The sequence below is a fragment of the Mustela putorius genome, unplaced genomic scaffold (assembly GCF_011764305.1).
Source record: "Mustela putorius furo isolate JIRA1106 unplaced genomic scaffold, ASM1176430v1.1 tig00000145_pilon_pilon_pilon, whole genome shotgun sequence".
Classification (NCBI taxonomy): Eukaryota; Metazoa; Chordata; class Mammalia; order Carnivora; family Mustelidae; genus Mustela; species Mustela putorius.
This window is the reverse complement of record NW_025421294.1, coordinates 45,141,248-45,157,378: the sequence shown is the minus strand read 5'-3', so window position 1 is coordinate 45,157,378 and position 16,131 is coordinate 45,141,248.

Here is a 16,131-nt window from a genome sequence, read left to right as displayed (position 1 = left end):
CTAAAAACAAACATTTGTGTGGGGAGAAAACTGCTTATTCCATTCAAATTTGTATTTAATTGAGTAAGTGGTAATGGGAAGTGAGATGAGAGATAATTAACCCATACTGTCAAGAGTTTTTTAGAGTAGGGGCACCTGGGTGGCTCAGTGGGTTAAACCTCTGCCTTCAGCTCAGGTCATGATCTCAGAGTCCTGGTATCAAGCCCCGCATGGGGCTCTCTGCTTAGCAGGGAGCCTGCTTCCCCCCCTCTCTCTGATGCCTCTCTGCCTACTTGTGATCTCTCTCTCTCTGTCAAATAAATAAATGCAACCTTTTTTTTTTTTTTTTTAAAGGAGTTTCTTGGAATGAATACCTAGGTATGGCATCCCTAGTTCATTTCTGTCTTCAAATAGCAGCCTACAGATAGACATGGAATTCCAAGACAAGCATGATAACAGACAGGGATTTTAAATGGGTATGAGCAGCTGATTTGGGGAAGAAAAAATAGTCAACATTTTGATCCAGGTTCAATGCTAAAGACTAGCAGTAATTTGTTCTCTTGTTCATAAGACAGAATTATTCTTAGTATTAGATGTCACAATAGCATTTAAATTTACACTTTGGCTTGTCTATAGAGAATATCTTATTCCTGAGAAAGGCAAATGTGAAAATGGTTATGAAGGAAAAATTAATAAAAATGAGTAGATTCTTTAATGATACTATGAATAGTTCCCACACCAAAGCCGTATTCATTTATTCTTTTTTTCCTTTTTCCTAAAATATATTTTGCTTCTTTACAAATTTGTTCTGTTAGAGTTCATTGGAGAATATTTCTCTTTTCTACTATGTAAAGTCCAAAAAGTTAATGAAGTTAAACTACATAAAGGCAGTTGTTATCTAGTAACTAAAACTTTATTGTAATTCAGATTTATAGTATATTATATAGTTTTACCACTTAGCTTGTGAATATGATTGGATGACATTTTCGATTGTCTCCTCTACTTTTTCTTCCATATGAGAGCATTGTAGATGTTCAGTAAATCAGAAAGTTGTACCTCTACTTTTATTTGAAATTATTATATAAACTCACAGTTATATCCGATGAGAGAGAAGTTATTTTTCTATAAATTAGTTTACTTGTTATAAGGAGATCAGAAATCTGCCATAGGAGAAAATTGACCACACTTAGCCATGTTCCATGGCTTGTAGTCTATATATTAGGTGACATTTTGTCAGACGATGGAGTTGTCTATGATAAAATGTATATAGACCAAGCAGTGGGTTGCCAGTTTGCATACTGAGGTACTTTAGTGAGGTAGCATTGTTATGAATTTTAACCAGCTGTGGTGCCAAAGAAAGTGGAATTCTGATTAGTTGAATTTACTACATAATTGAAAGTAAAGCTGAAAGACATTTTTGTTTTGTTTCAGTTTTGTTGCTCAAGAGTCCCAAATTCGAATTATCTGCACCTTTCTCTTAAAACACACTAATGTATTTTTAAATTATGTTATTTGCTAAGTGAGACACTTCCTGGGGCAGGGTGTCATGCTTCTGAACAATTTTCATTGTATAATACTAGCAATGTAAATGATAGAGTGGATAGAAGTAAAAGTGCTCTCTTCCCTGGGTCAGAGATTCATAGACTCTATGCTGATCAGATATTCTTGAGGCTAAACTAACTCAATCATCACTGTTTCTTTGTTAAATATGTACTATGTTTCAAGGATATGTAATTCTTTAATGAATAATGAATTATACATTCATTTATAAGTGCTCCTGAATTTATTGTAACATGGTCAAGACTTTTTCTTGGAAGAAATCATTTGTAACTATTATTGAGTGGAGAGAGTAGTCAGTGCTATTTGTAAATGATTATGAACTAATATTTGTTGACTGTTAACTATTGGTCAAGTACTTCCCTAAGCATTAAATCCTCATTAACTCTGTCATAGGTAGTTTCATTTCCATTTTACAAGTGTCGAAACCAAGGCACAGAGAGATGAAATACCTAGTTCAAGTGTATATAGCTAGTTACTGGTACTTAATGAGATGTTAAAAAAAGGTCTTCCTTATTGAAAATTTTGGGACCCACTGCTCTGGATGACAGCATAAATTAAAAAAATCCATGGGAAACTTCGTTTTGGTTATTTGTCAGTTGCTAAAGTTTGAGGAGAAGTAAGAAATCTTGTTGGTAATGTGAAATAATTGGACTCTGGTTATCTCCAGTTTATTCTAAGTGCATATGACAGAGAGATCTGTTTATTGGTCTTGGTGGCAATCAGGAGATATATGTTGATGGGAGACATAACTGTGTCACCTGGAGTGTGTCTGCTTAGTATTCCTTGAGAAGCCTGCTTTTAGTCCTGTTTGAGGTATTCAGCACTGCAGCAGTCATAGTCTCTGGGGCCACAACAGAATCCACGCACTTGTTTGCCAGGCAGACCTGAAATAACTGTTATTTATAGCCGCTGGCACTGTCTGAAACATTCTGCAACACAACTAGGTTAACAACTTCAAGTTAATGTAAACACTCCCAAAATGAAAGCACTGGTGCTGTATATGACCAGGCAAAGAAGAAGGATGGGAAGAAGTGAAGGCACAGACCACATACAGACTCCAGAGTCCATGAGCCATTCTCTGAGGACAAGTTTGAAAATGACTGGTTGTTGTTGAGTGCTTGATACTATGAAGGGTTTCTCATATAGGTGTGTGGCTTTCACTATTTGGTCATGGCTGTTATGAGTGAAGGTAGAAGGACTAAAAGAAAGAATTTCATGATAGAATATTCTACTCAAAACTCTGAGCTACTGCTCAAAATTCTGCAATTCACTCACAGCAAATGCCAGTCCTTTAATGGCCTTCATGATCTGCCGTGCTGCTTCCTCTCTGAGCTCATCTCCTACCACTTCATCTTCTCTATTTTTTACCTACTCCACGTTAGCCAGAGGTCCACTTGATGTTCCTTGAACATGCCAAGTATGCTTTCATACTAGTTATTCTCTTTGCCTGATACTGGCATGTCTTACTCCCTTATTTCTTTCAGATGTTTCTTCAGCTGTTACCTCATCAAAGAGGTATTCCTGACCACCTATTCCAGTTGTCTCTTGTTGCATATTAGGCACCCCAAAACATAGTGGCTTAAAATAACCACCATTTTTTAATGTTAACTCTTTTTTTTTTAATTTATTTTTTATTATGTTCAGTTAGCCAGCATATAGTACATCACAAAATACAACTACCATTTTTATTATAGCTTATAATTTTGTGCGTCAGAAATTTGGGCATAGCCTGGCTGGAGGAATTTTCTATTGCAGTTGGCATTGACAGAGGTCATTGAGTGGTGTTTTGTTGGGGGATTCACTCTTAAGAACGCTTCACTCACATGCCTGGAACTTTGGCAGGAGTGAACAGAAGGCTGGCATCAGCTAGGATTGTTTTCTAGTATATTAGTTGTTTGTTGCTGTTTAACAGACTATCCCAAAACATAGTTGCTTAAAATAACAAACATTATTAAATCACAGTTTATATGGGTCAAAAATTCATGTGGAACGTAGTTAAGTTCTCTGGCTCAGGGTTTCTCACAAAGTTGCAATCACAGTGCTTTCTGGGATTTTGTCTCAAGACTCAGCTAGGGAGGAAGACCTTCCAACTCAGGAAGTTGTTGGAAGGTCTTAAGTCTTTTTGGTTGTTGGTCACAGACATTAGGTCTTTGTTGGGGGCCTCTTCATTGACTGACCAGAACATAGTTGTTTGGGTTCCCTGTGGTGAGGCATCTGGGAAAGGGAGAGCAAGCCAGACGGAAAACAGTTTTTATAACCTAATGTTGGGAGTGACATCCGAACCTGTTTGTGGTATTCTGTTTGTAAGAGGTGAGTCAGTAGGTCCAATTTATACTCAAGGGAAGGGGAATACACAAGGATACGAATATTAGGAAGTTGTGATCATGGGGAGCCATTTGAGATGCTGCCTACCATAACGAGAGAGTGAACACATGACATATCTGGGATGGTGCTCTCAGGGTTCCCAGAGAGAATGTTTTAAGAGTGAGTAGCTGCAAAGATTCTTGTGTTCTAGCCTTATAAATTTCAGAAGATCACTTTTAGTGTATTCTGCTGGTCAAGTAAGTGATCAAAGGTAGCTCAGGTTCAAGGGTAATGGAATCAGATTCAACATCTCCGTATAAAGAGTGGCAAAGAATTTTCAGTCATCCATCTACCACACGACTCTATATAATACAGCATGACTCTCCCCACTTCTGCCATTACCAGTTATTTTCTTTATCCCATTCTTTTTTTTTCTCCATTTAAAGAACTGATTATTATCTATCTGTAACAACTAGAAAATAAGCTCCCTGCAGTCATGGAATTTGTCCTTTTTGTCTATGATACAACCCCTAGAGTTTAGAATAGTGCCTGGCACATACTAGGTTTTCAATAAATATTTAATACAGTACTTGAATCTATTAGGTCTTACACAGTCTAGTCCCTGACTGCTCCAACCCCTTCCTGTAGGTCAGTATGCTCTAGTCATATTGACCTTTTTTGTTGTTGTTATTCCTAAAACATGCTAAATTTATGGCTGTTTCCAAAGCCTTTGTTCCAGCTGTCCCAGCTTTTACTTTATTTCCAAATGACTGGGTACTTTTTGTCATTTAGGTCTAAGTTTTAGTGTGAGACCTCAGGAAAGATTTCTATATTAGGTCTGTTATATTACCTAGTTTTTTTTCTTCATAGCACTCAAATGACTAGTGAATAGCTTCTGGTACATGTGTTCATCTGCCTATTTCAGCTCACTTAGAAATAAATTCTATGGATGAGAGCCTTGTCTGTCTTATCCAGAGCCCTATCTTTTAGCACCTAGAACAATGTCTGGCTCAGTATAGGCCCTCAATATACTTTTGTTTAATAAGACACATCTACTGATAATCAAAGTATGAAAGAGATGGTTTTCTTCTTAATATTACTGTCTTATAAAATTTAGCTCAAAGTTTTCAAAATTTAGCTAAAATTCAATGCCTATAACTTTTCCTTGCTGACCTCCCCTCTTTTATTGCTATAATTTCATAATCACTGAATATCATTAAACCACCTTTCTTAATGACAGTAGAATATATACTCAAGATGGGCCTAATGACCTGGAAGTAATTTCAAGAATATACAAACAAAGAGAACTGCCAGTTGGCCAATAGGGCTGATATTTTATGCACAGGCCCTTGCCCACACTGCAGTAAATCTGGTTCCACACTTAGTTTTAGACTTATCATGTGAATTGATAATTAAAACTTGAGAAAGCTTGGAAAAAATGCGTGGAGAGTAAGGTCATTTTGGAAAGTAGTCATGCACAGTTGTAGAGGTAGACAAGAGGGCAACATTTAGTGTGTATGTGGGCTATATTTTGGACCTAGCAAATTTCCAGCAGATGAGGATCTCGTCTTTAGAATTTGTCATCTTGTCACTCCCTCCACTCTTGTCTCTCCCTCCACCCCTCATTCCCCCAACTCAGCTACAAGGCCTCCCACCCCCCGCTTTTTTTTTTTAACATATAATAATATACCGTTCACTGTCATCAACCCTGAGTTTAGGAGCAAGTGGTAAGTTAGGTAGCAGTGGAAAGAATTCTTTCTTCATGGTGTGAGCTTATCCAAATGACTGTCGAAGTAGTGGCCAGGTAAAAGAACAGAGGTCAATGGAAATCAGGAAAGTCTTCTGTCTCTTAGTCTTTGAAAATGTAGAACATGATTATTTCAACCTACTGTTTTAGGCAGTTATATTCCCCTTGATTGACCCAAGTGCTTTTTTAAGCATACATTTATTTCTAGACCAACATCAACCAGAATGGTCAAACATACATGTTGAAAAATAACTATTTTTCAAAAAAAGAAAAATAACTATTTAAATCACAATTGATTTTCCAAAAAAAGAAGAGATTAGATAACAGAAAGAATTGTCTAGATCTAAGATGGTAGTTCATGAATCCCAGTCTCAAGTCACTGGGTCCTGTCCAGTTGTCCCTTTCTTCAGTGAGAATCACAGTATTGAAAGTGGAGAATATTTGTGAGACAGTTCTGTGAACTATGAGCTTGTCTAGTACTTTTTCTGTACCATGACAGAGACACTCACACACACACACACACACACACACACACACACACACAAATGTATATGTGTATATAGGAATAAACCATACCTTTTATGAGTACATTAACTAATATCATAAGGTTTATTTTTGGGAGATGAACATAGCCTTGACCCTTAGTGCTACGAATACAGTCAAAGGTTTTGGCAGCTCCTACAGGTGGGAAAGTTTTGACCCAAGTTTTATTTTAGCAGGTAAGTAGTGCCAGAAGTTATTGGTTTGGAATTGAGTATTTGAGTTTAGGTTTGTCATTTACTAACGTAGTTTTTTATCCTTTCTAAAAAGGTAGTGAATCTTCCCTTCTCCTGATCTTTCTCATTTCTAACTAACAGTCTGCTTAAATGTTTCTTCAAAGCCCATCTGAAAATTGACAAGATTGTAGGATATCTCGTAGAAGAGGTCATGGGATCATGGTAGAAAAATCACTGGAACTGAAGTGGGAAGTCTTTTGTTCTAGACTTCCTAGTTCTGTCTTTTGACAACTCATTAAAGCACTATTCTTTTCTTTCACATTTATAAATTTTAGAAGTTACTTACTTAAAAGAAGAGATGTGTGAGAAAGTGTTTTGAAAATATAAAATGCCGAAAGAGTAGAGGTATTATTATTATGTGCCTGTGTATTTACTTATATGTAATGTCTGGTGATAGATACAGCTTAGTAGTGCTGTGGAATAAACAGACATAAGACCCTATATAAAAATGAAACACATTGTCCTTTCCATAATGAAATTTACCATTTATATAACTGACAGTTCTCTGTGACCCAGTGTTTTAAGTACTATATTCAAGATTTAAAAAACTGTAACAAGAGAAGGAGGGTGGATAGATTCTGATTTTTCCAGTGTGTTGGAAGATGTTTCTCAATATTTAGGATAATAGTAGAGAATTTTGTTTAGATTAAGGGAACAATGTCAGTAGTGGTATAATAATAGCTTTTTACCAGATTGTAAATTCCCTGAGAACAGAAATTTTGTTTCATTGTTATATTTCAGAGCTCTGAAAGATAGTAGGTACTTAACTAATGTTTGAGAATGAATGAATTAGAATGTAATTAAGGAGAAATTAATATTTTGATTTATCTGAGATATAGGAAGAGTTGAGTGCTTTTTGAAGCTGGAAAAGAAGATAAACACAATGTCATGGCTTCTGAATAAAATTGGCTTCCTTTTCGTCCATCTTTTTAAATTAAGACATTTTGATAATGGTTATAATGGCAAAATGATAATAATAATGCCCATACAACTTATGAGGTAGCTTCTATTTGCCTCATTTTATGAGTGTAATGAGACAGAGAGATTAAGTATTTTGCTTGAGGCCACGGAGCTGGTAATGGTAGAACTTTAGTATAAGATGAGATAGCAGCAGAAGCTTGCAGTAATTCATTCCTATGTATTACTTTCATTCTGAGAGTCCTTTAGATTTTGTATCTATGTCTTCCACATGATCTTGCAGGATTGTCTCCTAAGTCATTGAACCATTGTTGTATTAAACATTGAACACAGACTGCCTCTGAATCACAAAAATTACCACTTTTGGAATGTTGGATTCCAGCTTAATATCTGTCATTCAGCTTTTAGTTAAAAGACAAAGGAAAAAAAGAAGTGTTCCTTGATGTAATCTTTGGACCACCACTTTGCCTTTAATGATATTATTTAAAAATTCTTTAAAATTAGAGGCAAGGGTGCCTGGGTGGCTCAGTGGGTTAAGCCGCTGCCTTCGGCTCAGGTCATGATCTCAGAGTCCTGGGATCGAGTCCCGCATCGGGCTCTCTGCTCAGCGGAGAGCCTGCTTCCCTCCCTCTCTCTGCCTGCCTCTCCATCTACTTGTGATTTCTCTCTGTCAAATAAATAAATAAAATCTTTAAAAAAAAATAAAAAATAAAAAAAATAAAATTAGAGGCAAGATTAGATTAATTAAAATCCCTATTCTTTCATGCCAGTAGCTTTTAGAAGAGTAAAAGAAGCCTCTCCCCCCACTCTCTCTTACTGATCGTCCACTAAAGTAGAATGTGACGTCGTCTGTAGGTCTGTTCATAATTAACGTCATCACCCTTCATCATTATCTTAACTATTGTTTATTTAGGGCTTACTCGGTAACAGGCATCCTGACAAGCATTTTAAATGCATTATGTGGTTATGTGTGCACAACAGCTTATGAGGTTATGGATCCTGGGAAGATCTGGCACTTACACAAACATCTTTTATAGGTTAGATTGTGATTCTGAGTTAATTAGTCAAGGATACAGAATCTTTGTATAAGTGAGGTGGATGCTGAGAGACAGCAGGACCAGTTTCAGCACATCTTAGCATAGATCTCACTGTGTTCCAGAGTCTCTAATGAGAGATCATCCAGATGCACTGACAAGAAGGATTTTGCTAGACCAGAGAATATCACCTTCGCTGTTCCACAGTCATTTTTGTGTCACTGTTCAGAAAGTTTTACAAACAATATCTGTATTGCCTTTTAAGGGAATTTTTACAGTAATGGAACACTTATGATTCTGAAACCGAACTTAATAATATTATCTCAAACCTATATCCCTATCTGGAAGCAGAAAGTATATTTATAGCTTTATCTGGTTTTCTTCAACTATATAAATCCATTTACCTAAAGTCTACGTCAGCTCTGGTTTAGTGCTCTTTTATTTGGATGGTGGTTCTCATACCCAGTTCATATGAGGACCATGAAAACAAATCCATTTTTCCACAGCTAGATGATGATTATTATTCTCACTTTAAGATGAGGAAATTGAGACATGCACAAGCTCTTATAGGTATTAATGACAGGATTTTGACTTTGAAACCAGCCCAGGCTCTTAACAATTATACTATTTGTCCAGTTTTTAAAGGAAATAATGCATGGGCTTATCCTGTGTTGTTTTGTAGGATTAGTTAGTTGTGTAGCTGGTCATATAGTATTTGAGGAAGATAAAATAAATTATGTAAAATGTAAACTCATCATATGAACTTAGACTTCCTATAAATACAATTGTTGCTTATGTATGAGTAGGACAATAGATGATCAGGGAATTATAAATCCCTCATCTTTTATTTCAAAAATGCTTTATTTTTTTTGTTTTTTTCTTGAATGGTATGAAGTATTTATATTGGTAGTATGTGTGACTTATAAAGAGAAAGACATGGACCTCATTCTTTATTTGGATAATTATATGCAGCAGATGTGTGTGTCCAGTATGTTTAGAAGCAAGGACACAGAAGTAGAAGCAAAACGGAATTTTAAAAGTATAGGTGTTTGCAGAAATTCCATAAAAAAATGCTTGAAAGTTTTTTCTTGCTTTTTCTCACAATCTGCACATTGCCTATTCTTCAACGATTTCTTTGAGCCCAAATCTTGACAGAGGCTTCTCTCTGACCATTTCAGATCTAGTATAAGACTTCTTGCATGAATTTGCAATGTGCTTTGACCCCTGTAACACAAATTGTTTTCCATTACGTTTTGTTTGATTCTAAGTTATTGAAGAAAAATAACTAATAGTTCATAGGAACACTAGTAACCTACATTAAATTATAACCTTGATTTTAAGATATATCCTACTTTTATACATGTCAGTAGTTTAAAAACCACTGACATTTAGGGTCTAAAAATAAGGTAGATGTGTTCTAGGTGTGGTGTTTAATATAAAAAAAATGTATCTGTGACTTCTTTCCATAGGTATTATTATAATTATGAAAACCAGTAATTAATATATTTTAAATTCTTGTAGTACCTAGTGCCAGTGCTGAATATACATACGCTTTCTTGAGGTGGAGGCAGGTAACAGCTTAGTAAGACATAACTTACCATACCATAGCAGTTACCCATGTAAACTATACAATTCAGTGGTTTCTAGTATATTCCAGAATTGTACAAAGAATCACCACAATTTTAGAACACTGAAATTGCCCTGAAAGGATACTCTTTAGCTATCACCCTTCAATCCTCACACCTCCCTTCATCCCTAGACAATCACTAATTTCTGTCTTTATAGATTTGCCTATTCTGGACATTTCATAAAAATAGATCAAATAATGTGTGATCTTTTGTGACCATATTCTTTTATTTAGCATAATGTTTTCAAGGTTAATCTATGTTGAGGCATGTATCAATATTCTGTTCCTTTTTAATGCTGAATAATATATCATGGCTAAATCACATTTTGTTTATTCACGTATACTGCATACTATACCATATATTAATGGAAGTTTAGTTGGTTTTCACATTTTGGATATTATGAATAATGCTGCATTTGGGAATAACTTTTTTTGTGGAATCATGTGTTTATTTCTCTTTGGTATAAACCTAGGAGTAAAATTTCTTGGTAAAATAGTAATTGTATGTTTAATTTTTTAAGGAATTGCCAAACTGTTTTTCAAAGCAGCCACACCACTTCAAGTTCCCACAAGCAATGTATGGAGGTTTCAGTGTTTCTCTGTCCTTATAAATTCCCGTTATCTGACTTTTTTACTTTAGCCGGGTTTACTGGGTTGAAGTGGTATGTCATTGTGGTTTTGATTTGCATTTCCCTAATAACTAGTGATACAGTATCTTTTTTAATGGGCTTTTGATCATTAAAAACTTTTTTGGAGAAATTTCCATTTAATCTTTCATCTGTTTTGTCATTGGGTAACTTACATTTTTATTTTTGGGTGGTAGGAGTTCTTTATATATTCTAGATACAAGTACCTTGTTAAATGTAGGATTTGCAAATATTGTCTCCCATTATATAAGGTGTGTGTGTGTGTTTTTTCTTTTTCTTTTTTTTTTTTTTAAACTTTCCTACTACGTCCTTTGAAGTACAGATGTTTTTAGTTTTCATGGTTTTATTTATCTGTTCTTTCTTTTGTTGCTTGCATTTATGGTCATGTCTGTGAAACCTCTGCCATATCCAAAGCTTATTTCTGGACATTCAGTTGTATTCCTTTCATCTATGTGTCCATCCTATGCCACTACAATCCTGCCTTGATTACAGTTGTTTTGTAGTAACTTTTACAATCAGGTATGAATCCTCTTACTCTGATTTCCCTTTTTAAGACTGTTTTGGCTATTCTGAGTTCCTAGAGTTTCTATATAATTTTAGGATCAACTTGTTCATTTTTGCAAAGAAGCTATCTGGGATTCCTTAGAATTTGCATGGAATCTGTAAATCAATTTGGAAAATATTGCCATCTTAAAAATATTACAGATTTTGACCCATGACTGTGGGATGTCTTTCCATTCATGTTAGATTATCTTTAGTTTCTTTGAACAGTGTTTTGTAGTTTTCAGGATAAGAATATTAAACTTCTTTTGTTAAATTTATTTCTAAGCAGCACTTTATTCATTTTGATGCTATTGTAAATGTGATTTTCTTAATTTTATTTTTGTATTGTTTATTGCTAGATAATAAGAATATGATTTTTATATTGATTTTGTATCCTGTAATTTTGCTGAACTGATTTATCAGTTCCAATAGTAGATTATGTAGAACTTTCTGTATGCAAGATCATGTCATCTCTGAATAGGGATAATTTTATTTCTTCTTTTCTAATTTAGATACCTTTCATTTACTTGTCCTAATGTCCTGGCTACAACTCCCAGTATTGTGTTTGATAAAAGTAAAGAGAGCAGACATCCTTATCTTGTTGCTGATTTTAGACAAAAGCATCCACTCTTTCATAATTAAATAGATGTTTGTTGTAGGTTTTTCATGGATATTTATCATGTTGAGCAAGTTTCCTTCTATATGCCTAGATTTTTTTTTTAAATTTTGAAATAGTATTAGATTTTGTCAAATACTTTTTCTGCAATTTAGTGTTGAATATATGGCTTTGGCTTTTAATTTTATCTGTGATATGGTCTGTTACAGTAATAGATTTTTCTGTATTAAACCAACTTTGCATTCCTGGGATAAATTCCAGTTGGTCATGGTGTGTAATCTTTTTTCATATGTTGTTTAATTTGGAATGCTAGTATTTCTGTTGAAGATTTTTGTGTCTATATTCTTAAGAGATAATGGTCCATGGTTTTCTTATCTTATGATGTCTTTTTGATTCTTTAAGTGCAGAATCCACCAGTGAAATCATCTGTAACTGGGATTTTTTTAAATGTATATGGCTCTTTCTATCTTTTTTTCTTTCTTTTTAAAGATTTTATTTATTTATTTGACAGATGGAGATCACAAGTAGGCAGAGAAGCAGGCAGAGAGAGAGGAGGAAGCAGGATCCCTGCTGAACAGAGAGCCCGATGCAGGGCTTGATCCGAGGACCTTGGGATCATGACCTGAGCTGAAGGCAGAGACTTTAACCCACTGAACCACCCAGGTGCCCCTGTATGTGGGTATTTTTTTTTTAATTACTAGCTTAATCTCTTCATTTGCCATAGTCTATTCATTTTTCTATTTTCCTTTTACATACTTCATATTTTAGTTATGTATGTTTTTTTTTTTAATTTTTTATTTTTTATAAACATATATTTTTATCCCCAGGGGTACAGGTCTGTGAATCACCAGGTTTACACACTTCACAGCACTCACCAAATCACATACCCTCCCCAAGTTATGTATGTTTTGAGAAAATAAAAAACCCATTGAAAAATAACTTCCAAGAACCCACAAAGGCTTGTTCTTACATGTGGAGCAGATTAGTGTATGTCAAATTCATAAAAATATGTCTGAAACTTTCTGAATTTCTTTGGTATCTTGCATTGCATCCTAAACACCATTCAATCTCATTAATTTTTATTCTTATAGATAGATGAAAACCAATAGTTAGATAGTTTATATGACTAACCATGGATCTAGAGCTATTGAATCTAATTACTGGGATTTAAAAATAGGTCTTTTATTCCACATGGTAAAATCCCTCCCTTCTGCCCAAACTGATTACCAGTTTATACTTTTGAATGTGTAATATCCTTTTTTTTTTTAATGAGTTATGAGAAGTGACCAGAGGTAAACTGATTTTTCTTGGTCTATCTTACAGCTTCAAACTTTGAAGTTTTGCAAAAGTATAAGCTAGGTGATTCCTCCTTTGGCTATTAGAATAGCTTGTATGTGACCAGTCTTTTATGGAAAACAGTTATAAGAGCTGAGTAAAAAATACAAAAGTCATTTTAAAGCAACCAAAATTTTCAGAACTTGAGGATTACAAAGGTGATGAAGGCTCTTTTCTACTCTTCCTTAAATGTGTTCTCTCTTTCCTAAGTGGTATTGGTATTGGTAGAGAGCAGTGGCTCAGACCTTTTGTATGTCTTCTTAGGTTGAGTAGATAAAAGATAGAATTCAGTGCTTTAAGGAAGTCAGGACTTAAGAGTCCACATTTCTAGAGAGAAGAGAACAACAATCCAATGGACCTGGCATTCTGTGATTCTTTCCCAATGGAGGTATATTCTGGAAAACATTAAGGAAGGGTAGAAGGGCAAACATTAAGGAAGAGAGGCTAAAAGTCTAAGCAGAGCTTTTATCAGAATCCTGATTTTGGGGGCACCTGGGTGGCTCAGCGGGTTAAAGCCTCTGCCTTCGGCTCAGGTCATGATTCCAGGGTTTTGGGATCGAGCCCCACATCTGGCTCTCTGCTCAGCAAGGAGGAGTTTGCTTCCTCCTCTCTCTCTGCCTACCTCTCCTCCTACTTGTGATCTCTGTCTGTCAAATAAATAAAAAAATAAAAATCTTAAAAAAAAAAAAAAGAATCCTGATTTTAGCATTACAAAAGTTTGGAGTTCAGGACTTTAAAATAGGTCCTTGTTATGTTCAAAAAAATAAATAAGAATGTGGAGAATAAAACATTAGAATCAATGATCATGAATCAAGTGGAAATTCTAGAATTAAAAAAATAAAATGGCAATTATAAACTCATTAATTTGATTTAATGGCAGAAGATAAAACTTACTGCAGACAGATGAATTGAAAATGTTCAGATAGAAACTATTAGGGAAAATATAAAAGAACATTTGAGATACATGGGATAGTACAGAAAGGTCTAACAAATGTGAAAAGTTCTAAAAGGAGAGGAGAGAATTGAATAAGATACAAGCGTTTCTTTGAAGATATGATGGCCAGGAATATTCAAAATCTGCCACCAGTGCAGATTTGAGAAGATTTTCTCTAAACACCCAGCAGTATAAATTTTCAAAATAATAAGCAAACACACATATACATACACATATCTGGGCTCATTAAAATCTATTCAAAGATTAAGAAAATACCTTAAAGTATCTAGGAAAAAATTCCAAAAGTACAACAATAAGTGAGGGATGAGTAGATAGCACAAGTGATGGAATCTCCTTAAGTTAATGAAAGGAAATAACTTTTAACTTTTAAAAATCAAAAGTGAGGAAAACTTAAAACAGATGAACATGGGGCCAAAAAAAAAAAAAAAAAAAGAGAGAGAGAGAGATAGAGAGGCAAACAGAAAAGAGACTCAACTGTAGAGAGCAAACTGAGTGTTACTGGAGGTGAGATGGGTGGGGGTGGGTTAAATGGTTGATGGGGATTAAGGAGGGCACTTGTGATGAGCACTGGGTGTTGTATTTTAAGTGATGAATCACTAAATTCTACATCTGAAATTAATATTATGCTATAAGTTAACTGGAATTTAAATAAAAACTTGAAGAAAATGGTATTTTCAGGAAAGAATACTATAAGCAGATTCATAGTAAAAGAAAATTTTAGAGGAGTTATTTGAGGAGAAGGAAAATCATCTCTTATGAAAGTGAAAATTCAGTAAATAATGAAGAATAAAAGTAAAAATGTGGTTAAATCTAAATTTATATTGATTTACTAAACAATAAATATCAGAATAACAAAAGATGACAATTATATAAAAGAGTGGAGAGGAGTAAATGGATTTAAAGAGTTCTGGTATTCTTGCATTGTCCCAGTAGTGCAAAGTACTAACTCATAGTAGAATTTATGGGCAGAATGGTAGTATAATTTTTAAGGTAATTAAAAAAAATATTTGAATTCCAGTTTGTTAACATACAGTGTAATATTAGTTTTAGGTGTACGGTATAGTGATTCAGCACTTCCATACATCACCTGATGCTCATTACAACTGTACTCCTTAATCGCCATCACCTATTTCCCCGTCCCCCCTCGCACCTGTACTCTGGTAACCATCAGTTTGTTCTCTGTAGTTCAGAGTCTCTTTCTTGGTTTGCCTCTCTCTCTCTTTCCTTTTGCTCATTCGTTTTGTTTTCTTTAGATAATTAAAAAAATAATAAAGTACAACTAAAAAGCTAATGGTGGGTGACAATGGAACAAAATATGGTTGGTTAATGTATATGAATTCAGGAAGGAAGAAAAAAGGACAAAAAACAGGTGAGACCATTGGAAAACAAAGAATAAGGGAGTAAATAAACCCAAATATATTAAGTCACATTAAATGAAGGCAGGCTAAATCACCCAAGTAAAAAACATTGTCAGTCTGGATAAAAAGCAAGCCCTGACTATATATAATTTATAAGGGATATATCATATATATTAAGACAGAGAAATATTGAAATAAAGGAATTAAGTGAAATAGAAGAAGCAAACCATGTATAAGAGAATGCCATCATAGTTCTACAAACTTCAGAAGAAGTAGACCATAAAAAAATTGCTGGATCTACAGATATTTCATAATTACAGAAAGATCAGTTTAGTAGAAAAACATAACAGTTCTTTTTTTGGGTATACAATAACATAAAGAAAAGCATCAAAAAGTAATCTACTTCACATTGGATAGTTGAAGATTTTGACACACCTCTCTCAATACCTATAATAGAAAATTAGTACAAGTACACAAAATATTATAAATGCATGTCATGATATAATTAATATCTGTAAAACATTATACTAACAACTTTGGGTTCATTTATTTCAAATGCACAGACCGTATGTTGGTTTCTAAAACAAATCCTTACAAATTCCAAAGATTGCAATTACATATACAGAGTATGTTCTGCAACCAGCCTGAAATTAGTGGGAGATCAATAACAACAACAAAAAAACTTTGAAAATGTAATTTGTCCTTCTAAGTAATCCTTGGGTTAAAGAAGAA